The 24,910-nt window shown below is 38.0% G+C and overlaps 1 protein-coding gene across 1 annotated transcript in view; it reads right to left on the reverse strand.

Annotated features, from left to right (window-relative positions):
• RASGRP2 (RAS guanyl releasing protein 2) overlaps positions 1 to 24,327 on the reverse strand; it is a 1,579,354-nt gene extending 1,555,027 nt beyond the window's left edge. The window contains exon 1 of the mRNA XM_044076007.1: positions 24,213 to 24,327. The gene's annotated coding sequence lies outside the window, so the exon portion shown is untranslated. The remainder of the gene's footprint in view (positions 1 to 24,212) is intronic.
• Positions 24,328 to 24,910: the final 583 nt, after the last annotated feature.

Consider the following 24,910-nt stretch of genomic DNA (forward strand, 5'->3'; position numbering starts at 1 on the left):
AACAACCACCTGGAGCCACCGCCAACTCAAGAAAATGGGAATGCAGTTTTTAAATCTAATCAGAAAGATGGAAACACAAACAATTATTTCTTTATGCATGCCACTCTGGAGTACTTATGGTCATTTACTCCAAAGTGTTTTTTTTTCCAGTTTATAATCATATCTGACAAGATGAAGGGATCTAAAATCCCTCATTGCATCCAGATTCCAGAGAGACATCTAATAGTCATTTTAGTCTTATCCAGCCTATCTTCAAAGATGTCCATATGCCAGGCAAGACTCACCTATTACTAAAGCTTCACTATCCTTAAAGGTGTATAAATATACACAGGATTAATATGGGCATGTTGCTGTGTGAACTAAGAGCTGACTAATAGCTGAGGTTTCTTAGTCCAGGAGGGTTAGGCAGTACTGCCTTAACCTCACTGGAACAGGTTGTAGTGGAAAGCATCTGTGCTGTGTGCGCATTCTTGTGCATGCATATGTGTCATACTTACTGAATGAGTTTTAAGGTAATCAGGAAGCCTTCACGTTTGATAAATGCTTACACCTCTCACATATTGAATCACTGAGAGGCAGCAACAAAAGTCTTTTTGTGTGTGTGTAGTGTGTGTGTGTGTGTGTGTGTGTGTGTGTGTGTGTGTGTGTGTGTGTGTGTGTGTGTGTGTGTGTGTGTGTACAAATATAAAGCAGTTGCTACATTGCCACACAATACGTAATGCTATCAGCTGGCTACAGAAGGGGCTATATGGTGTAGAAAAGGATAACAAAAAAAAAAGAAAGAACTCAGATGAGATGCAAGAAGCTTCCTATATGCAAGACAGAAAGGGATACTTTTAATATCTGACAATTTCAACTAAAATTAATGTGATATAATATATATACACACACACACACACACACACACACACACACACACACACACACACACACACACACACACACACACACACACACACACACACGCACGCACACCCATACACACACACACAGACTAACTGAGCGATTGCTCAATCCCCAGAGAAAAGGCATATCCACCTACCCTGTTTGTGGTGCTGTGCAACGTGCAAACAAGCAGAAACCTGCTCAAATGCAAGGCCTAAATACAAGAAGCTAAAACTTGAAAAAAAACTCTAACAAAATTCAAAAGGACCAATGAGAAGCTTATTCCAAGCCTTGGACCAGCTTCCCTTCACCAGTCAGGTGCCAAACAATTCTCTCACAAAAGTGCAGATAGGCCCTTCCAATCCAAGATGGCCTAGAAAATGTGCTCAGAATGAACAAACCATTACAAACAGTTCCAGAAGCAGCAGGCCTGGATCTGGACTATGCTACATCTACTAGCTACCCTAGTTTCAATGGGAAACACCAGAGAATATTTAACACAGCAGAAAAATAGCAGCGAGACAAAAAAAACATTTAAAACAGCAGAAAATCAGCCAGAAAGCTCTAAAGAATTATTTAAACAGTTATCCGTTAATTAAGTACTGCTTGGTGGGAAAACCAGAGCAGGCAGAACAGGTAGCTTTAAAACCGTGGAAAATACCAATAAATATTTAAAACAGTGGAAACAAAGGTTTGCTAAAGAGTGAAAGCAGCAATAAATTTTGATTTTACAGGCACAGTGTAGCAGGCAGTTGCAGTATAACAGTGTAGTTTACTACACAGTAAATAAATACAGTATAAAAGCAGGCAGCAGGCAATAAAAAAGTGCAGTAAATAGTATAAATAAGTAATATGCATAGCAACAGCTGTTATGTGAATGGTTATTACGTACACAAAATAAGTTACTCAATGAAGGTAAGAATTATTATTTTTGTTAAAGAACATCATAGGAGAAGCAAAAATTATGCGCTGCCTATAAAAGTTCTTCACTCAAGCTTCACTTTCATGGGTACCAGGGTACAGCATGCTAATCATAAACAGTGTTTCACACATGGCTGGGCAAGGATTAGTAGGGTCAGTAACAAGATCCAGGAGTAATTCAAACCTCCATTTTGAGTAGTGGTTCCTTGTGCAGTGTCGGGAAGGATTACATGCTTTTCTGTAAGAAAACCGTGACATCATATTTGGATTTGCTGATTTTCATTCCGTTTTGACTCAGTAGTGTACGTCAAAAATCAAAGTCGCTTGAAGCCAGGAACGGCTAATACAATCTGCATATAACAATGATGTTGCCCTCATATTCCCAATTTAGATCATCTCCAAACCTCACCTCAGCTTTAACATCCTCCATGAAAATCATGAGCAGAAGGGCAGACAAGTCAGCCTTGGCAGAATCCTATGCTCAGTGTACTTCAGCTACAGCTTATATACTCCTTGCTGCAGTGTAAAATGTTCAATCTTTATAGTACTATCAACAAAAAATTGGCCCAATCTCACCAGTTGCTTCTGGCATTGCCTCCTCAAAAGAAGGTGCATGCACTGCTCCCTACACAGCTTGGCCAATGACTTTTTTGTTTTTTTCAATTATTTATACTAAATATTTATTTTTGTCTGGCTGATCACAAGTTTTGGTTGGAAAGACTTTGTTATGATGTTGTGATCACCTCTGTAAGAAAAATATGAAATAAATCAATAAAAGATGTACAGTATAATAAAAGCCAGCTAAGAAATACAAGCGAGTAACAAATTTGATGTTTTAAATTACACTCGTATTGGCAGACTTTGCAAAAAAAAAAAAAGTGAGATAATTGAAAAAGAACATTTATAAAGGAATCTTGAATACAGGATATACTGAGTACAAAACACATACTACAGAATACAGGATGCATTTTTCACATAGCATGAAGCACGATTTAGCCACACCCCTAACATCACTTCTCAGTCTTAGCCTCCATACAGGTTTTGTATCAAGCGAGAGAGAACAGCTACAGTCATTCTCCTGCATAACGGAACACCTCTCACAGACCCAGGCAATTACAAATCTGACCAGCCTCATATGAGAAGAGAAGGAAAGACTTATCATGGAACTAATCAATCAGGACATAGGGAACCTCCAAACACTACCTGTCTCAGTTTGGATTCGTCAAAAGCAGGTCAGTGCTAACTCAACCTGGAGGAGTTTTTTGAAAAGGTCATCAACGCAATGGTTGAAGGATGAGCGAGGCCAATCTGTAACCCAATGGGATTGGTTAATTTGATCACAAAAAGGGAAATTCACAAAGCTGAAAACGTCCCTTCAGGGCAGCTAGCCTAATACTTCCCTATGAACCTACAAAAAGGAAATGGAGGGAAGTTGGTTGAAAGTGAAATTTTAATGGTCTTAATTTAGGATATTGAAATACATCTTAAGAATTCTCTTGGCAAAAATAGTAATAAAATACATGAGAATATTACAAATAGCATATGCAGGTAATGTTAGGGGAATTTTGTAATACAAAAAAGTAACATTGTGTTCAGATTAATATTCTGCAATGGAGAATGTAAGACATAATAAATCAACAGTAAGCTAAAGAAAGGACAGAAACAGTTATTCAGAAATTCTGGCTAGAGAAAAAGGCAGCACTATTGTTTGTCATGTGCCCTGTTTGAAAAGTGACCAAGTAATGCGGCCAGAAGATTTAATAAAACATGTTATCAATATTTCAGTATAGCAGTAATAGCACTGTCTCAGATGCTGTGGTTTGCTTTTAGGTCACATGAGTCTGAGAAATGCGAAAGGTGGGTTTATTTTTCTTTTACACCTTTTTTTCCCTTTTCTCTGGGTTCATACAAAGTCAGACTAAGTATGAAAATTGGGGTGTGGGACCAGAGCGCACACACTGAAGTGTGAAGGGGACTTAACTCACTCTACAAAAATAATTGGCACATCACCAGCAGCCTACCCACATCCTTAGATTCCTAAGCATCTGAAAAATCAAGTTAAAAATAAGCCACACAAAAATATTTTAATAGTAAATTCTGTTAAAAGTAGCAATATTGTTCTGTAAAAATTCTTCCTTATACTGATGTTACAGTATACAGTTACTCAGCAACCTCCTTCAAAAACAGTCCTGATATGTATGCGGGGAAATAAAGATCAGCATGGGGTTAAGGCAGTAAAGCTTCCTGGAGACAAGTAGGTTATAGGTTTGGCAATCAAACCTATGAATTTACAAAGATTTACAGGAATACAAGAAAGCTATAATGCAAACAACCCACACATTTTCTGTAAACATTCATAAACAGCTTTTCATATTTTAAAAGCATAGCTTTTCTGTTCATTAGATACGAGTTTTCATTACAAATGCAAGCATTCCTTTGTGGGTGCTCACTTCTGAGCTACTAACAGAAATGTTAAAAAGTACAACTGTTGAAAGAATGACCAGTATTAAACATCTAGCTTCTCTCTCAAGCTGTTCCACTTACGGTACAAGTATCAGTGACGATTTTGTTCTGCATCACTTAAAGTTACAGTCTATATCATACAATATTTACAGTTTTCATTAATAAAGGTATAGCTGAGTAACAAATGGCTAGGCTACTGATAGGTCTGTTGAAGTTCAAAGTAAAATCAAGTGAACTTTGTCATTCTGACCGCACAACAGTGCAACTTAACAGAAATTGCGTTACTTCGAACTCAATGTGCATACAGCACATACTGATATTAATACAATAACACATATACTAGCAACAATAAGACATTTATGCAGTGCAGTAACAAGTACAATGACATGCACCAAGACTATTCCACTTGCATGTCTTCGTCAGTACCCAAAATATTGCACAGATAATATATTGCACAGATCAGAATCAGACAGATTTCAAATTGTACAGAATGCTAACTTGGCATTGTTAATGTTGTACATAAGGCACAAGATTGTACTTTCACAGAGTTAGTGCACATCTGTGAATTACTTCAGCAATGTAACTCCATCTTCATTGACCAGCATGGTGTATGTTATTATTGGAGTTCAGAAGTCTGATGGCTTGTGGAAAAAAACTTCTATTAGATCTGGTGTTTTTGCAATGCATGCTACAGTATCTCCTGCCTGAAGACAAACACAAGATCAGGCCATGGACAGGATGAGTGTAGTCTTTGACTATTTTTGTGGCTCTGCTAAGGTGCTGAGCAGAATGGATAGATGGGAGCGTGGACCTGATAATTCTCTCTGCCACTTTCACAATCATCTGGAGAGATTTGCAATCTGAAACCGTGCAGTTTCCATACCACACAGAGATTACTAGTCAGGATGCTTTCGATGGCATCCCTGTAGAAGATTGTGAGAACTGAAGGTGGTAGTTTTGCTCTCCTTGACCTTCTTAGAAAGTGTAGATGCTGTTGCACCTTCTTGACAATGTGATTTGTGTTAATTGACCAAGACAAGTCTTCAGCGATATGCACCCCCGGGAACGTGATGCTCTTCACCCTTTCCACTGTTTCTCCTTTGATTGTGAGTGGAGAATGAGCCTTGTGTCTCTTCCTGCAGTTTATTATTATCTCCTTCGTTTTATTCACATTGAGAGCCAGGTTGTTGTCACACCAGCCAATCAGTTGGTCCACCTCCTCTCTGAAGGCTTTTTCATCACCATTGCTAATGAGACCTACCACTATAGTGTCATCCATCAACTTAATAATGTGGTTTGTGTTATACCTAGTAATACAGTCATGTGTCAGCATGGTGAACAGCAGGGGACTCAGGACACATCCTTGAGGTAGTCCAGTTGAAAGTGTGATGCTCATCGAGGTGTTGTTGCCCACACATACCTTTTGTGGTCTGTCAATAAGAAGGTCCATAATCCAGTTGCAAAAAGGAGTGCTAACATCCAGATGGACCAATTTCTCAATCAAATGTTGGGAGATGACCATGTTGAAGGCCCAGCTGAAGTCAATAAATAACATGCAGACTTGCAGCTTTTGTTCTCCAGGTGTGCCAGGTATAAGTGAACTGCCAGTGAGATGGCATCTGCCGTAGAGCAAGCAGATCTATAAGCAAACTGGAGTCAGTCCAGTGTTGCAGCAAGACTTGATTTTAAGTAATCTTTGACCAATCTCTTAAAGCACTTCATTATAGTGGAGGTGAGAGCTACTGGGCAGTAGACATTCAGGCTTGAGGGTGGAGACTTCTTGGACAATGGTATAATGGTTGCATTCTTGAAGTTCATTTTAACATGGATGGTAACAGTATTTATTTTGCTGTCTCCTACTCTGACTTTTCACAATATGCCCCACAGCAACATGTCGATCATTCAGTTATGAAAATTAGTATGTAAATATGAAAATATGCAACAAATGACAAACAACGGTAATCTCTCTACTGCAGTGAATCCTAGACAGATAGTGTCATTTTATTTCTCATATCCAGCCCTTTAACATGTTGCCTGTCAAACTGTCAGGTTATTTAAGGAAACCATCAAGAATGCATAATGAGTGATGGGTGTTAAATGTAAATATACCAAAATGGCATTCTAAGTGTGAATGAATTAATGTTGGTCACCAACAATCACTGAATTAGACTGATAATACAGTCTAACAAGCCAGTTTTACCTTTCCAACTTAACTAGGCACATGTAAATTTTCAAGCTTATAATAAACAATCCAGAAATTTAGGTGTGGGCCTTCTGTGGTAAAGCAATCCTTCATAGAAAGGGAATCCCTTTCCATGTTCCTGATATAAGATTATTATTCCTGATTACCTTGGGTCATTCATTGTCGGACATGACCAGCTTTAACTGTGTCCTAGAGTCCAAAACTTCTGTCTCCTGTCACCCCAATTCATAGGCTTCTAATAGGTTTAGTTTTAGAAATGTCTCTGTGGCAAAGCAAATGAGTGCATTATGAATCTAGTATGCCATTAAAAAGAAGATAATGATTAGAGAGAGACTGCTAAAGGAAAGTTGGGATGTGCTGTCTAGAACTAGCGCCTGAATGGTTCTATGTGATCACAAGTCCACCTGAGGTTCAATTCACCATCCTAAGAGATATTTATTGATCACCTCCTTGACACATACGAGACTTCTGTCCCTTTCCTCAAAAGGCACAGTCTGTTAACATTAGGAGTGCAAAACTGGAGACAAAGGACTTGAATCCAATCAGAGCAGATAACCACTGTTTGAATGGGATTATAATGAAAGGAGCTGCTGACGTGACATGGTAATGGAGAGATGAGACCCTTCCATGAAAGGAGCTGCTGTAGGGATATGGTATGGGGAAATGAGACCCTTCCATGAAAGCAGCTGCTGTAGGGAAATGGTATGGGGAAATGAGACCCTTCCATGAAAGTAGCTGCTGTAGGGATATGGTATGAGGAAATGAGACTCCTCCATGAAAAGAGCTGCTGTAGGGATATGGTATGGGGAAATGAGACTCTTCCATGAAAGGAGCTACTGTAGGGATATGGTATGGGGAAATGAGACCCTTCCATGAAAGGAGCTGCTGTAGTGACATGGTATTGGGAAATGAGACCCTTCCATGAAAGGAGCTGCTGTAGGGATATGGTATGAGGAAATGAGACTCCTCCATGAAAGGAGCTGCTGTAGGGATATGGTATGGGGAAATGAGACCCTTCCATGAAAGGAGCTGCTGTAGGGATATGGTATGAGGAAATGAGACTCTTCCATGAAAGGAGCTGCTGTAGGGATATGGTATGGGGAAATGAGACCCTTCCATGAAAGGAGCTGCTGTAGGGATATGGTATGGGGAAATGAGACCCTTCCATGAAAGCAGCTGCTGTAGAGATATGGTATGGGGAAATGAGACCCTTCCATGAAAGCAGCTGCTGTAGAGATATGGTATGAGGAAATGAGACTCCTCCATGAAAGGAGCTGCTGTAGGGATATGGTATGGGGAAATGAGACCCTTCCATGAAAGGAGCTGCTGTAGGGATATGGTATGAGGAAATGAGACTCTTCCATGAAAGGAGCTGCTGTAGGGATATGGTATGGGGAAATGAGACCCTTCCATGAAAGGAGCTGCTGTAGGGATATGGTATGGGGAAATGAGACCCTTCCATGAAAGCAGCTGCTGTAGAGATATGGTATGGGGAAATGAGACCCTTCCATGAAAGCAGCTGCTGTAGAGATATGGTATGGGGAAATGAGACCCTTCCATGAAAGGAGCTACTGTAGGGATATGGTATGGGGAAATGAGACCCTTCCATGAAAGGAGCTGCTGTAGGGATATGGTATGGTGAAATGAGACCCTTCCATGAAAGGAGCTGCTGTAGGGATATGGTATGGGGAAATGAGACCCTTCCATGAAAGCAGCTGCTGTAGTGACATGGTATTGGGAAATGAGACCCTTCCATGAAAGGAGCTGCTGTAGGGATATGGTATGAGGAAATGAGACTCTTCCATGAAAGGAGCTGCTGTAGGGATATGGTATGGGGAAATGAGACTCTTCCATGAAAGGAGCTGCTGTAGGGATATGGTATGGGGAAATGAGACCCTTCCATGAAAGGAGCTGCTGTAGGGATATGGTAATGCAGAGATGAGACCCTTCCATGAAAGGAGCTGCTGTAGGGATATGGTATGGGGAAATGAGACCCTTCCATGAAAGGAGCTGCTGTAGGGATATGGTAATGGAGAGATGAGACCCTTCCATGAAAGGAGCTGCTGTAGGGATATGGTATGATGAAATGAGACCCTTCCATGAAAGGAGCTACTGTTGTAGGGATGCAGTAATTAGAAAATGAGAGACTTCCATTAATGAAGCTGCTATAGGGGTATGGAAATGGAGAAATGAGATCTTTCCATTTACCCTGATAATTCCATCTTACAAAGAATGGCTCTCCTAAAAATCAGTACTCACCGGATCAAATGTGACCAGGTTTGTATCATAGCATTTTTTCGTACCCTAATAACCAGTGTTTAGCGCAACTGCACTTGATACTCAGTTCAGGAAAAATCTCATTTATATAGCATGGAATGATCTCAACTTAATGTAATAAGTTCTCTGCCTACCTGTGCCAAAGTGTTTCCAACCTACTAGCATTAACAATGATTATTTCATTGAAGTAAACATATTTTACATTAAAGCAGCTTTAAACATTTTAACCATTTAGTACCAAGTTGTTTATTAAGGCAAAGAAAATCTGTGTGCAGTGGCATGACCCCTCAGACGTATGACTGCCGGACCGAGGTTCATGCTTATGTGCTGCTTGGGGATTAGACTGATATGGATTTTTAAAATCCTGCTGTGACTCACGTAAGGTTAGTAACACTACACCAAAACCAAGACATCGGGGCTCAAGTGCCACCTCTGTGTTCACGAAGCTGAATCTGTGAAGTTTTAAGTAAAACTAATATTTCTTAGTGGACATTAAATGGACATGTAGTGTATGGTCTGGGGTGATTACGCTCCAATATACAGAAAAAGACAAATCAGTTGAGCACTTCTATAGCACAAAACCAAGTATTAACTGTTAAATACAACTGCTTCACTTGTTAAGGTCTGGTATAGCAACAAACGACATTGGCAAAATTAAAAGCAGATTTCTTTCTGCCTGCTGTCTGTGTTAGTAATCTTCCCTGACTTTTTTTTTTTACTTTCTTATCTCAACATAAAAAGTGCCATACTGCCTTTTTGATTGCACTCACCAGGTGCTTTCTGGCTTTGAAATCCTGCAAAATACTTAGCATTTTTTTATTTTAATTATTTTTCTGTAATCAGTAGTACATGAAGCAGATGAAGCTCCATGTTCTACACAGAATTATGATCGGATCTCAGATTGTAACCCTAAATTATGTGCTCCTGACACAGATGCCAAGATTCACTTTAAGAGCAAATTTCTTGGCTTCCATATCTTAAACACATACTATCCTGGTTAAGATCTTAGGCCTGTTCATAATCCTTTATATTAAAAATGTGTTAAATAGTGCTGCTGTCCATGCGTCATACTAAAATTACATGTTGCCGAGTCACCCCTGGACTTGAGCACATTACCACTAGTACTTGCATTTGCATGAAATTCTAAAATAGATCAAAAGGATTGATTTAATTTCATAGTTTTTCACATCATTATGGCCAGGGCAGTAATCATGCAAACACATGCAAAAAGTTTAGTTGGCCAATTGACATAGAAACAAGGTGCGTATCACTGCAGACAACTTGCACTCAGTTAATGATCATAAAATGGAAGGCTAAGCCAAAAAATGGAAAGCTGAGTGATCAAAGTCACCCCACCAGCACACTGGGAAATACAGGGAAGCAATTCCAAGGTCTACAGACAGGCTAAAAGACAATTTTACCTAGATCAAGTTTTTTTTTTTCTCATCACAAAGTGTTTTTTCTTCCGTTTAATTCCATTCCAAGAGTGCAATATTCCAACAAAACACAATTTAAAGCATCACGCTTTCTGATTTCTGGTTGAAGCCATTTTTGTGAAATCCCACAACCTTATTGCCTACTAGAATGTCTCACATTATTTGCAGTAGTATATGGGCTATGACGAATAGCTATAGCACAGACCTTTAGGACCTTAAGAACTAAATTAGGATTGTCACTGTTTCTAGATGCAAAATAAATATAAAGTTTTAAACCTAGGTAAAGACTGCAGTCATTCTTTTTGTAGAGCTATCAGTAACAAATGACCACCTTTAATACAGCAACTAGAATGTATGGCTTAGAACAGCAATTCTGAGTCTGATCCACACCAATAAACTACATTTTTTCCAAGTCCAACCTTCGAATGTAACTTAAAATTGTTGCATAAAAGAAATTCACATGCAAAAATCCAAAGATGTTTTTTGCAAAGAGACACACTGAAATCCTTCCCAACTATCAAGAATGTAGAAAATCAAAATATTTTCAAGGCGAGTTGAGGCGATATTAGCTCCTTGTAAAAATATCACAAAGGCACCACTGTAAATCATCATCACTCATTCCTTTCTCTAACAGGCCATTTTGGAAAGTAACAAATTAGAAAATAACAGCAACCACTTAAAGCAATTCAGGGACTTCAGCACTGCAGGAAAAATCAAGATACGATGAAAAATATTATTTCTGTCATTCTGGGGGGATGTAGTTGTTTACGAGAAGAGCAGACACAGAGTATTCAAGTGTAGCTGCAGTAACCCTCCACATGCTAATCCCTGTGGCTGAAGCACAATTAAGCTGCACAAAAGCAATGGGAGTTTCCAGTCCCAAACGTCTGCCCATATATTGGTGACTAATCTCCCACTGCTAAAAGGATTTCTACCCTGAAGTGGGAGGATGCACCCTGCACGAGGCCACACTGAGGTATCACCAACAGCACTGGAAAGGGGGAATTAATGTCCTGCCTCACTGTCTGGAATACTATCCAATTATGGGGTGCCACCATTTGTACTGCTCCCTTCACTGTATTTCATATGTGATCTAATGCTATCCTCTGTATAAAAGGTCTGATTTATCACCATTTGCCCATCTTGGATATACTAGAGGCTAAATGTTTCACCATTAACTGCCATCTGGTTGATTTTGTTAACAAAAGTCCTTTTGTTTACAAAACACATTAATGACCACTTGATTTCTCCCTACTAACAAAGTGATAGAGCTTTTTTAATCTTTGTTCAACCAAATGAATTGTTACAACTTTGATGTACAATTACGAAGATATATGATTGGGGTTACATATGTGAAATCAGGTATAAAATGTTTGTTGCAACATTCTGTGACCAAATTAATGCTCAGAAAATCCATAACTACAGTGGCTTCAGTATATGATCTCACTAAACAGCACTACTGACTACTTCTGGATCAGTCTACAGAGTAAGAAAGTTTGTGTAAAACTATACTGTTACCTTTTCACTACTGCACAGAAATAACTTGCTGAGGTTCCAGATTCCGCTTTTTGTTTTGTATGCAGCATGTTCATTTTTGATCTGTTAGGGCAAGCGAGCTGTAAAGTTTGGTCAAGTTTCTTTTATTTTCTTGTTTTATTTATTAACCAGGTAATGGAATTGGTAAGGAGACCCTTTTCAGTCACAAACTATGCCAAAGACATATGTAACATTAAAGTTTATCTAAGATCATTTATCCCGTTATAACTAATGACATGGTTGCTAGATCACTAAATAAAGTTAAAGTAAAAGGTTATCAGACCAGAAAGTTCCTGTGATCCTAATTTCATCAATGAAATCAACTTTAGCACCTGATTTAAGACCTATAGTCTGTGGCTTGTTAAATAAAGAAATTGTTCCATATTATTGGAAAACATCTATTTTCCAATTTTTAAAAAGGGTAATAGGTTGATACCTCAAAATTATAGACCAATACTTTTAATGCCAATTTTAGGTAAATGTTTTGAAAGATGTTTTATGGAACTCTTCAGAAGTCCAGATTATTGTAACAAAAATTAGACGTTAGGGAAACTAACTTTGACCAACCTGATTCAGCTTACGATCAGGTTAGCTTGGCTCTTTATCGTGGTTTAATCTGCAGGAGTGGTATAGTTAGACATTGCAAGAGCACTGGACTCCTTACTTCACTCTCAACTGCATCAATATTTAGTTAGCTGGATCTATAACTGGTTCACAGATCATATCCAGTGTATGATAAGTCAAGGTATTCTTAGACCAAATCAATAAGCCAAGGTGTTCCACAGGGCTCTGGCTTTGGTCCTTTCCTCTTCAACTTAGTTTTGGCTATTTTTCTTCTAACAAGTAAAACCTGCTGGGTGAGTACTTTAGCCAAATGATTGCAAGGCTAGGTTCATGTCTGTATCTAACAGTGACTGTCTTATTAACTATTACTTAAATAACGTAATCTTTATGAGCAAAGAAAATGGAACTTTCAGTAATAAGTGTCAGATTACATTGTGCATGTCAATATTAATTGGATCAGCTATGTCAGAGGTGACAGAATACACAGGCCAAGGGATATCATTTTCAAATAGACTAGCATTCAACAACCATGGCAACATCATCAGGACTAAAGCTTTGAAACAGATGGCTGTATGCTGAAACGTACATCTTTAAGGGAGTATGGTAATGCATATCACATGCATAATACCTTTAGTGAAGTATAATAATTCCTTATGTATACTAGTTTGCAGTTCAATTTGACTGAATCAGTACAAGGTTTCCTAAGCATATTCCCTCTGTCAGGGATTATTGTTATAGAAACAGTTGTTTTAAAAGAAAGCTACATTCATTACACTATAGATATCACAGGGCCAAAGCCAAATTAGCATACGCTGCTAAAAAGGATGAGGCAAAACAGGACATATTGACTTTGGAAATGGATGTTAATTCAGTCACTCACAAAATATGTTAACTTAAATGTTTAAGTTCCACTAAATAAAACCACACTGAGAAGTAGATTTATTATCCAGCCAGTTCCAAGAATTCAGAGTAACGTCCTCTGTTAAATAAGATAATCTGACAAACTTGTAATGTTTAACACCTCAGCTGGATCTTTGGATGAGTAATAATGTTTTTGATCCAGGTTTTAAGGTGTCAGTATATTGAAATGGCCTTATGACCTGAAACATTGGATATAGTAACTTATGAAATTATGAGTGTATAACTTGAGAAGGCAACATAAAAATCAATGATAGAAAATGAAGTACAAATAGTTAAAAAAAATTCAAAAATGTTATAGTAGCAGTGAAATGCAAACAAAGGAATAATATTACATAAAAAATGTTTTAGTAATCACAGTCAAGCAATGCCTTTGAAACATTGACATTTGAGTTATCCTTTATACTAAAACTCTAGCAAATAAATGCAGAATAGTACGAGTGCATTATTTTTTTCTAGTTATGCTGCTTAAATCTTACACTTCTGTAGTGAAGGAGAGGCAGGCTTTGCACCTCCATGATAGCTGCTATTACTGCTTCTGTTGTAATTACTTTGTATTTCTGATACTTGTCCACTTCAGCCCAGAAAGCCTACTCCATGTTCTCTATGATGTCTACCTCTACTGCACTATTCATTGTACTCTGACTTCAGACAGCCATAATTACTCTGAGCATGGTGATTCCCTTTAGGTACATAATCTACCATTTAAATGTGTCATACCTGAGAGCATTGGTGATACTATATACAGTCTTGACTGGAGATGGACTTTACCACCCTCCTCAAAACTCAAAACACCAGCTCATCCCCAGAGGTATATAGTATTGTTATTACATCGCATCCAAAGCCCATGTCCATTCTACTTTCATATGCTCTATCTCAACAAACCATCCAATCAAATATTACCAAACTCCTTCCTCCATTGTTAGCCTCTCCTCTTCCTCCAGTTAAACCTTCTCTCCATAAAGCATCATAGTAATACTGCTCTTCCACATCCATATCCTGCTCAACACCATCACCTATGCTTAACATATCTCATTATGAGGGATATGTTGAGACTTAAAAAAGTCAATGGTGCTTGCTGTTGCACATGGAGGAGGCCTGTCACACAATCATTGTATCCACAGCAGATAATATTGAATCATATTAATTCATCAAAAGAACTCTTTGTAACTGAAAAGCAATACATTTTAACCATGCTTCATCGTTGAAGTTACTTAATGTTCTATATTTTGTCCATTTTATTTATTGCAGATGCAACATGGACAGCTATGCTCTTAAGCACTCCAGTAATTTACATTACCATGCAACCAGGGCTAGAGGTTGATCACCACCATACCTCACAACCTGGAAACATCAAAAATCTGGACAAAGGCCCATGAAAAATAGGTACAAATCTGTGTACTGATTAACATATAATTTGTATACATAATTATGTAACCCGTCCACTCCAATGGCATTTTGGGATATCAACTTTCAAATGCAAACTGAACAGGCAACCGAAATATGGACCCAGAGTCCCTCTCCAGCCATTCCAATGTCAAATTACTTTGCTATTTCATCCAATTTACCATAAGCACTGTAATGTGCATACTGCTTTACTTCTACAATGATTATTTGGATTTCATTTAAAACTTTTATTTTACAGCACAAACACTAATACACATCTACTAATCAGAGCAATACAGTCACACAATGAAAATAGACTTAACATTAAAGCTTCTCTGCCCATGAAACTCACATTGAAACCCTTAAAGAAAATGCATCTGGCCAGTGGTGGATAAAGATTACCTGTGGGCTGTTTTCAAATCATAGGCCCCTTGTACAGAAGACATACATGTATTCTTTGATGTACCTTCCTGACTGTATTAAATTATAGTCCTTGTATAATACAGCACACTTGTTAGAGAGAGTTTTAAATTTGGTTTGAACATTTTTCCAGTAAACAATGAAACAAAATGCATGAACCAGTATTATGATAAAACTGCCCAATTCAGAACATTTCCATCATAAAAGTCTACTCAAACTTCTACAATCCACCAATATCAGTAAAAACGCACAATCTCTGCAGAAGTAAAAAAGTCATCTAAATAATTCCACATTAAAGAGATCTGTAACTAATGAAGAGGTTGCTGCTAGCAAGTAACTTTATATTTCATTGCTTCATCTACAAACAAAGTGCCTGCTGCCCTTGAAGAATAAATTGCTTATGTTACATTAAAAAATGATAAGCTAGTAATATTTCAATAGGGAACGGATGGCAAACTAATAACATGTCATAATTATTGGGTATATCTGCCAAAGGAGGACATGCTCTGGACTCCAGCATCCACCCCCTTAAAAAGTACAGTACAGTATCATCAATCCATCTACATACTGTGGGAGTAGAACCCACAGCCTTCTGCAGCAAAAGCAAGTATTCTACCTGTTGTGCTACTCGCAATGCAAGTGGACTTTGCACAAGCAGCACTAAACTTCTCTTTCCCTGAAGAGCTGTGCAGTACAAAAAATCAAGAAAAAGACAAAATGTATTGAGGGGGACAAAGGCTCAAAACTGGGGAAACATTTTGAACATTCCTTGTATAATCTTACAAAGTTGCTAGAATAAAATGTTGTGTTACCATGTGTTTTCTGAAATATAGGAAGACTGAAACTTAAATGGCTATCATTATTTAGTGAATTCAGTTCTCACTGATTTGCTAGAAAACCACAAATTGTATTTTTATTTAACATTTGTTTGCTGGGAAAGTCCAACTTGGAACAAAGCCAATTTTCAGCAGAGGCTCCAGATGCATGTCTTTGTATCATGGGAGAAAACCAGAGGAAACTCACACAAACACAAGGAGGACAGACAGACTCCACACAAAAGGCACTTCAACTGAGATCAAACCAGAAAACCTCTTGCCATGAGACAACACTACCGCTGCACCACTACAGCATCTGAATTTTAAGAGGAACAGACAAAAAGTATGAGCCAAACATTCTAGACATTCTGTGAAAATTTGCACAGTTGAGGGCTACAACTCTTTCAATCAGAAGTGGTGGTATGGGCAGAGAACTCAGGCTCTTGCCCCCTGTACCTAAGGTATAGGGTTTGAGCCTGAGTAACCCTAACCACCAGTTGTACCAAGCTGGGGTATTTTAAACACACACACACACACACACACACACACACACACACACACACACACACACACACACACACTTTTCAAATGCTTAAACCCCTATATGCAGCAGTCTGTAAGAACCTGACAGACAAAAGAAAGAACCGTTCAAACACACTTTGTAGTATCAAAACTATATGCAGCAGCTTGTGTGACCAGTATGTTGGTGGCAGAAAAGAAAGACCATTCACATGCACTTAATTCAAAGTACGACCATCAATAAATGCAGTATAGTGAGTTTTTACTTTACTTGACCTCCTTACCTGGAACAGCTGGGGAAATGCACACATGGCTCGCATGCTGCTAGCTGCCCAGAAACAAAGTACAGTGAATCCCTTGAGCCCTCAGCCAATTACGACAGGCTGGTAGGCTGTTCAGAAAGCTGGCTTCACCTTGCACCCTCTGCACATGATGACGTCAGCCTAAAAAGCCGAAAAAAAATTAAAAGAAAAGGCCGGGAAATTTGGAAATTAAGGGGTGCCACTCAGGAATCATGGCACCCTATTATTTGGACCTCAAAACTGGTAAAAAACAAGACATTCTGTATGGATGAGAGATATGATCACCACCCTGTGATACTAACAGCAATACCACCACTGCATAACAAATAATTTTTCTTACTTTACTCACATTTTCCCTTGTTCTCACAGCCACTTGAAGCACTGCAGTGACTACAATTAAATGCAATGATCTCAAAAAGCAAATACCAGAATAAAAAAACTAACATTATTTGAAAAGTAGATATTAGCTCAGTACCTAGTTATCAAGACTGACTGAATCCTGACAATCTATGCATTAACATCTTACCAGCATTACAAGGGCACTAAAATGCATTCCAGAACTATAGACCAAGCAAATAAAATATACAGTATGTTTTTTTTTTGCCTTGTATAAATTTCCAGTGCTGACTGAATGCCACATCACCTGATGAGAACTAACCAAGCTAGGTTATTAATGAATATTTAATTCTTGCCCCAAACTACCAGCAACAATGTACTAAAACAAGCAAATTTTGCAAGCCACAGCCCCTTTTGTGTATAAAAGTATCTATTATCATGGACAACTGTTGTACTTATTGGAACTTTTTAAAATCTGGGCAACACCTGTCCTAGTTAATTTAGGTGCTTAACAGCCACATAGACTAATCCCCAAGACAGGAAAACTGTATAGTCTTGTGTATGTTGCATATTGTTCAGAGAGAAAATAAGCTGTGAATTGCTTTCACAGTTGAAGTCCTTCCCATTATATTACTCCACTATTTCCTTTGTGCTGAAATTTCTAGAACCTTTATGCATTTTTGAGCTATTCACATGCATCTTGCTGCACTGTCTTGCCATGCAGTTTTGAATTACTTATTAAAAATGTTGAACCATTCATGGTGTTGGATTCATATCAATATATAGCACCTTTTTTGACAATAAGGTGTACATGATTTAAGAATATACAATTCAAATAATTTAGCATTTGTAATAATTCTAAGGAGGAGGAACGACTAAAGGAAGAAACCAGGAAATATATGAATTCTCTTTATTGTAGAATCTAGACCTAGGAAGAATATTCCAAAATGTACTGGAGCAGTTTCTTCTGTCACTGCTAATTACATTTAAAATTAAGGGAGAACCAGAACATAACTCATTTTTAATAAACTCTCCCTTTTCCAGAGGATACCTATGAATAAAAGATCATTGCAATGCCAGAAACCTAATGAAGCAGTTTAACACAGTTTTGAGTCTCCATTTGCAGATCAGTAGCTTAAGTATCTGTTACGGCTTAGAAAATTCACCTAAAACTGTAGTTATACACAGGTAATACAGCAACTGTTGAAATACACGACAATGCATAGAAAACTACAGGATAATGTATGGAGTTAATGATAAAACTCATGCAAAGAAGGCAATTCCATTCAGGCACCAGCCATTTCTATAGTCAGTAGCTACTTTCTCAAGTATATGATTTTGGAAAACTGGAGTCCATCTTGCCAAGCATAAAAATAATCTGGACTGGGGCACATAAAAGTAACTCCATACCATATACACCCCTTAAAAGGCCATTTCTACATCATCAGTTCACCTACCTGCATGTCTTTTAGCTATGAAAACCAGCACCCCTGCTGAAATCCCATGCAGAAACAGAGGGGAAATAGAAATTACAAAGACGACAACCCACCTGGGAACAGATATGAAGAAGCAAAAGTTAGCAAGCAGCAACATACTCCTAGGTCTCCCATCAATTTATTTGTCTGGCAGTTAGTACAGAGGATCAAGGCTTTGAGCTGTTAGCATTTGAAAATGTTGGTTAGATAACAACCCTACAATATTAGTTGCTCTGACTGCTACTTACGATAGTGCCTCCACAAGTCATGAGGTAACCTCAGAGGAAATAACTGCAGAGGTGCATTATGAAAAGGATCACCCACCCACACACTCAACTCTCTTGCAAAAATAAGAATTTAAAAAATTGGTATTTTGCTGGCAAAGACGCTCATTACCTAACAGAAACAAGTCAGTGACAGTGCAGCTTCATGTCTATTACATCAGCTAATAAAGCAGCAGATCATAATAAGCAGTCTTTGCTGAGGAATAACATACAATGTATCAATATCATGGAGGTGTTTTATGTAACATTGTAATTTATTTCTAACTAGTGAGATGTCAATATTTTGAGAAAGAAATGCACTACCCGACAAGGAGATTAAATAGTAAATACAAAGAGTAGTTTGCAATGTTATACATATATTTTTTATGTGCAGATCATTTAGCATCCATCAATGCTTGAATCAAGCAATATTCTTTTAGGGCCAATTCAGAATTTTCACAGCAGTGGACTGATCAAACAAATCAGATGACAGAAATAAAACTCATCGTTTACATAAACAGTTGCTTTTAAACTCGTATCTAATTATTCTTATTGGTAGAGCATTTAAAGATTAGGAGGTGAACACCTCGAAATCTATTTTTCATAGTATGCAGTTATTATACACTAACTTCCTGCGGATCAAAGCAAAGCGGAAGTGACAGCTTCACTTGCCACTTAGGCTGGTTGATAAGTAGCAAATCTAACTTTGGGAGTTTTTATCAGTTGGAGCAAATGAGAACCAGGCTGATAAAGAAAAACAAGTTAAGAAGAAAGTATACAAAACTATAGTTTACTATATAAAGGGAAGGTACTTGGCAAAATAAGGGTGCAGCTTCCTACCTGCCAAAGACTGAAGTGGCCAGTGAGAACCATTTTACCAATGCTAGGACTATATGCTTGGTCAGCAACTGTAATACCCAAACAGAACCACCTGTCCAAGACAGTGATGTTAACAGACTCAGAACTTCAGTCCTAGCCATTGTTTCCATCAGTGTAAATCCAAGCTGTTAAAAATGTAAACAAAAACTGGACTGGGAATAATAATTTCAAACCCAGTTTCAAATCATACCTACTGACGAAGTAGATATCTTTCTGCTTCCAAGTACATCAGTATTCTCAGGCATTTACATTCTCTCAGTCACCTTTACCTTGTAGGTGCTGTCATATGAAGCACTGTTACAATACAAAGAAAGAAAAAGGAAACAAATAGCCGTCATAAAAATAGCAAAGAGTGAAATGTTTATGACAGTAACAGTAAAAGTTGTTTCACAGAGTCACTACTAAAAGCCAGGTAGAAAAAAGTAACGGTGCAATGCTCCAATGAAAAAAGCTCTAAAATTAGAAAACATACCCTGTGGACTACTAGTAACCTCAATGTGTACTTGTAGAGAACCCTGGGAGGGGAAAGGGGCAACTAACTCCTTCACATAAAATGGATCCAACTTATGCAGAGAAAGAAACACCAAGACTTTAAGCATAGTATAAAACTGGAAAGAAACAAATGAGGTCTCTGAAATATGAAAATGATATGCTGGTAATGATACGTTGTACTAAGTAACCAGGCTGAGGAGGTTTGCACAAATTCTGACCGGGAAATCTCAGTGTCAAGAAGCTCAAAGTAAAATGCATTGCTGTTGTCAACATGACAAAGGCAAAAATCATCACAAAGCGACATCACCAGGCTTATCAAATGCTTAATTCATTCTTATTTCTCAGATGCATCATTAAAAGTCAGAATTGTACAGAATTATGACAAAACTTTGCAGATTTTATTTCAAAAGATTTGGAAGCTGTGATTTTAAGTCAGAAGAGGTAGGGAGTATTCTATTGGAGAATGGAAGAAGTTTTTGCTAGTTGTATCCCTTCCCTCGGTAGCAAGAAATAAGAGAGATTTTAGAAAAGTTAATTTTAGCTTTTACAATTTGTGATGTACAGAGACATATTTAAATTGGGGTCAAAAGTTATCCCAAGGTAGTTGATGGAGAAGCCATGCAGTATTGGCTTCTTGTTGAATGATAAAGGGCTGGCTAGAGTGGCCGTTTTTTCATCTGTGGGGTATGCCAAAATCTTTAGTTTTGTCTTTTAGGTATACATAGTTTGCAGAAAAGCAAAGGCTGTCGAGTGCATTCTGTAGCTTTTCATGTGTTGTAATTGCTGTTTTGTCATCACTACAAAGTATTATGTTGGTTGTTTTTACATCACTGGTAAGGAGTTTATGAATAGATTAAAAAGTATAGTAATCAAGATAGATCCTTAGGAAACTCCAGCCAATATTTTTTGTAGTTGTGATATTGTTTTTGTTGTATGTTATGGTAAAATTCATATTTGCTAGGTAACTTAAGTTTTGGGCAATTACTCTGTACTGATTTACTAGCTGAGTGACGAAGAGACTTCAGAAGTAGGGTGTGGCTGACAAAATGCTTTGGATAAATCAAAAAAAGGAAGATGGGGCATGTCAGAGGCTATAGAGGATTTTGTACATTTTGGTATGGGGATGACTTTTTCTTTCAGATATCAATGAATGTTTGATGAGTTGATGAAAAGTTAAATCATCTGCCTGATGTGATGATGAATATTAAATCAAATTTATTAAACTGGGGTGCTAAACAAATGAAGTCAGGTGATCTCTGGTTTGGCAAGGACTGTAGAAGTTTGCCTTTGAGATATTTTCTTTAGATAGAAAAGTAGCAAATAGGATTCATGGGGTTGGGGTTTGAGTTAGGCTAGGTTGTTTATAATAGTTAATGATGGCATACTGGCAAATTCAGTTATGAAGTAAAAATAATTAAAATATTTGTTGGGGGGGTAAGTTTTTGTCCCTGCCAGTGATGTGGCTTAATTTTTTCCAGAAAAGGTTGGGACTGGTGAACACAGGAGGATTGCATTATATAGAAACATGACATTAGTGCATATCTGATAAGTGTTTTGCCTGGTTGCAGAGAAGTGTGTAGGTATCATGGCGGAGGAGGGATTGAGAGGTTATCCAGGCACCGACTCTGTTTGAGAAGTTCTTAGAATTCTGGTTTTAACCATGGGACATGAGAAGCTTTTCAAAGTTTTAGGCTATATAGATAAAACCATTTTGAATGCTTAGGAAGACAGCAACTAATAAAGAAGGCTGCTTCAGTAATATTAGTTATGGTACATAGTAAGGGTATGACGTATAGTAATGGTCAACTAGCACTGATGAAGTTTTCAGATTGATTGTTACTGAGAGGGTATAAGATGGCTGGTGTTTTGGGTTTCCTAAGGGACTAGGAATGAGAATGATATAGGTTCATAGGTTGGTACTGGGCTATCTGCCCGAAGGCATATATTAGCCCAGCCACATTGTGCGGTATTCACCGCCCCTTTAGTAGTTCCCTAGACCCTTGTACTAGCAGCTAGTACCCTTGACCCCTATCTAGTAGTGTTGTTGGTGTGATCCCCGGTGTGAACTTTCTGTTACCCATCCACTGATCAAAGTTCCTCTTGAAGAGTGATAGTGAGGGGATCTGTCTTATGTAGATTGGGACCATGTTCCATAGTAAGGGAAGTCTCTGCGAAGGGAATCTATCCCTCCAGCATGTTCTATTCATTGTTGTGTTGAGATTTATATCCCTAGAGTGTGTAGCTCAAGTAGATTTGGTTTTGCTAAGATGGAGCATGTTCAACAATTCTGGGTTGGACATGGTTCTGTACGTTAGACAGAGATCGCCTCTGAGAAAGAGGTATGCAACAGAGAACAGTCTTTACTTTTTCAATCGTGCTGCATAGGGCAACTGTTTGAGGCCAGTAATCCTCTTGGTTAGGTACCTTTGTGGTCTCTCCAGCTGCTGGAGATGTCTAGCCAGGTACATTCCAATTGGTGCATTGTACTCAATAATGGGTCTGATGAGGGAAGAGTAGAGGGGCACCATTACATCCTTAGATCTTGATGTGAACCCTTTCGTGATCAGATGGGTCACATAGAAGGATTTTCTAACCACTTTGGCAACATGGTTAACAATGGAAAGCTGACTATCTACTTGGGTCCCTATATCCCTTATTTCTTCTTCAGATTTCAGGGGATTACCTCCTATGTTGTAGTTTGTGGGTACTCTGTTTTTTCCAAAGGGGATTACTATGCATTTTTATGCATTTAGCTTGAGACCATGGCTTTGACACCATGCATCAGTCTCATTTAGGCCCTCTGGAGGATCTCCATGTCGGCCGGAGACTCTATTATAGCACCCAGTTTGCAGTCGTCCGCAAACTTAGTCAGCCACAGCCCTTCCATGCTTGCCTGTACTTCTGAGAAGTATATGCCAAACAGGAGGGGCCCCAGAACAGAGCCCTGATGTAATAGTCCCTTGTCTGGATGATATACTAGGACGGAGCAGCAGTTTTTAAATACAAGATAAAGGAGAATTTCAATGCTACTTGTTTTTTTCAGGTCTGCTATTTTCTTTAATCATTTGGCTTAATGAGCTGTCAGAGAAGAAGCTAGAAAGGTCATGTTTGTGATAGACAAAGAAGCTCATGATGAAGTTATGGAGGATTATAAAGCATTTTCTTGCTACTGATATGAGCTGAGAAAGCAACTGCATGCATAACATGACAGGGTATGCATATTAATATGTTTTTTTTCTGTTGTTCAAAGAAGAAATTAAGCAGTGCCAGCTTAAAAAAGTCAGATAAAAACTATGATCCTCAAAGGGGGTTCAGAATCTTAGAAAATGACTGAACCCAGAACATCCAGGCTAGAAATAAGTCAACCTACAAGGACAAAGATCCAATACCCTAGTAATGGGGTGCATACCAGAAATCAAAGACATGGGTTTGTCAAAACCATAAACTCAAAATTAGATCCAGGAACCGCAAAGAAACTATCAAACCTCAACAATGCTGAGACTGTAGTGTGTGAAATATATTCAGTTGCTGTTAGAAACAATTTCACTTGGTAACCAAGTAATGCCATTTTCCCCAGCCTTACGTTATAATAAGTGTATTGTGCTGTATGACTCATAAAAATATGCTTTGGTATAACAAAAATAAGTAAGTAAATAAAATAAAAATATAAAAATACCCCAACACGTTGCAATCATTTCCAAAGGTTTACAGTTCACTTCCTGATCTACAGTACATTGTTACCTTTCATGCCAGAAGCTGTAATTCATATTTAACAGTTTGTATAAGTATAGGGCTTGAAGGTGACACGATTAGGCAGGGGACACCTACAATTTTTTTTAAGCAATATCCCAGTAATAATACACCAACTTCTTTCAGATCACTGCAAAGCTGAAGTGACGGCTTCACTTTCCATTTACATACAGTTTAGAGTCATCTAGCTTAGAATGCCATGTGCAGTTTTTACTCTACCATTTACTAAGCCAGTAAATACATGCAGAGAAATTATCAGAATTACAGTTTCTATGCAGCTCATAAATAAATAAATACCTTCAGGCAGTATTAGAATTTCTATACATAATCACTAAACAAACAAAAAAAAAGGATTGTAAAGATTTTACCCACCTTGAATTGTCGGAATAACACTGCCCTGATAAATCATTATGTCATATTACAGACACTTCAATGATCAAAACATTTTTATTTTTGTCAGTTATCTCGCTGTGCTTCTTACTCCATTAAGCACATTATGAGGAAAGGCAGACTTAACAGGTTCCATCTGCAGTTAACCATGGCAAGAATACTGTAGCCCAACCCATGGCCATGGTTTCTACATAATAAACACAATTATACTGACAAATGTCAATAGTGAAGCTGATACCTTCCTTCACAGCTGACAGTGAATAACAAATCTGGTATGCACAGAATACCTGGGTGAGTCATGCATAAACTGGAGCTTCTCTGAACAGTTTTTATATAGCTGAGGAAAAAAATTATAAATCAGTAGTAATGCAATAAGTCTCTAAAGGATAAAGGCTGAATCAGTCTAGGGAGATAATATTAAGCACATTTTAATCAATCATTATAGCTGCAATCATTACAGATTTTTTTTTGTAAATTTGAGTGGTATCTACCAATGAGAAATATGCAGATAAAGCATGGACGAAGCTGCAACCATAAGTAGCAGTCTTGTTCTGTGCAGTAAGAAAAGTAACCTTGCTTAAAACATAAAAGAACACAAACTCAGTACTTCTTTATCTGGGATTTTGGAATGGCTACGGATAATACATATATATAAAAAGGATTCAGTATAGTCTTGCTCT

The sequence above is a fragment of the Protopterus annectens genome, chromosome 6.part1 (assembly GCF_019279795.1).
Source record: "Protopterus annectens isolate FY-2018-M chromosome 6.part1, PAN1.0, whole genome shotgun sequence".
Classification (NCBI taxonomy): domain Eukaryota; kingdom Metazoa; phylum Chordata; order Ceratodontiformes; family Protopteridae; genus Protopterus; species Protopterus annectens.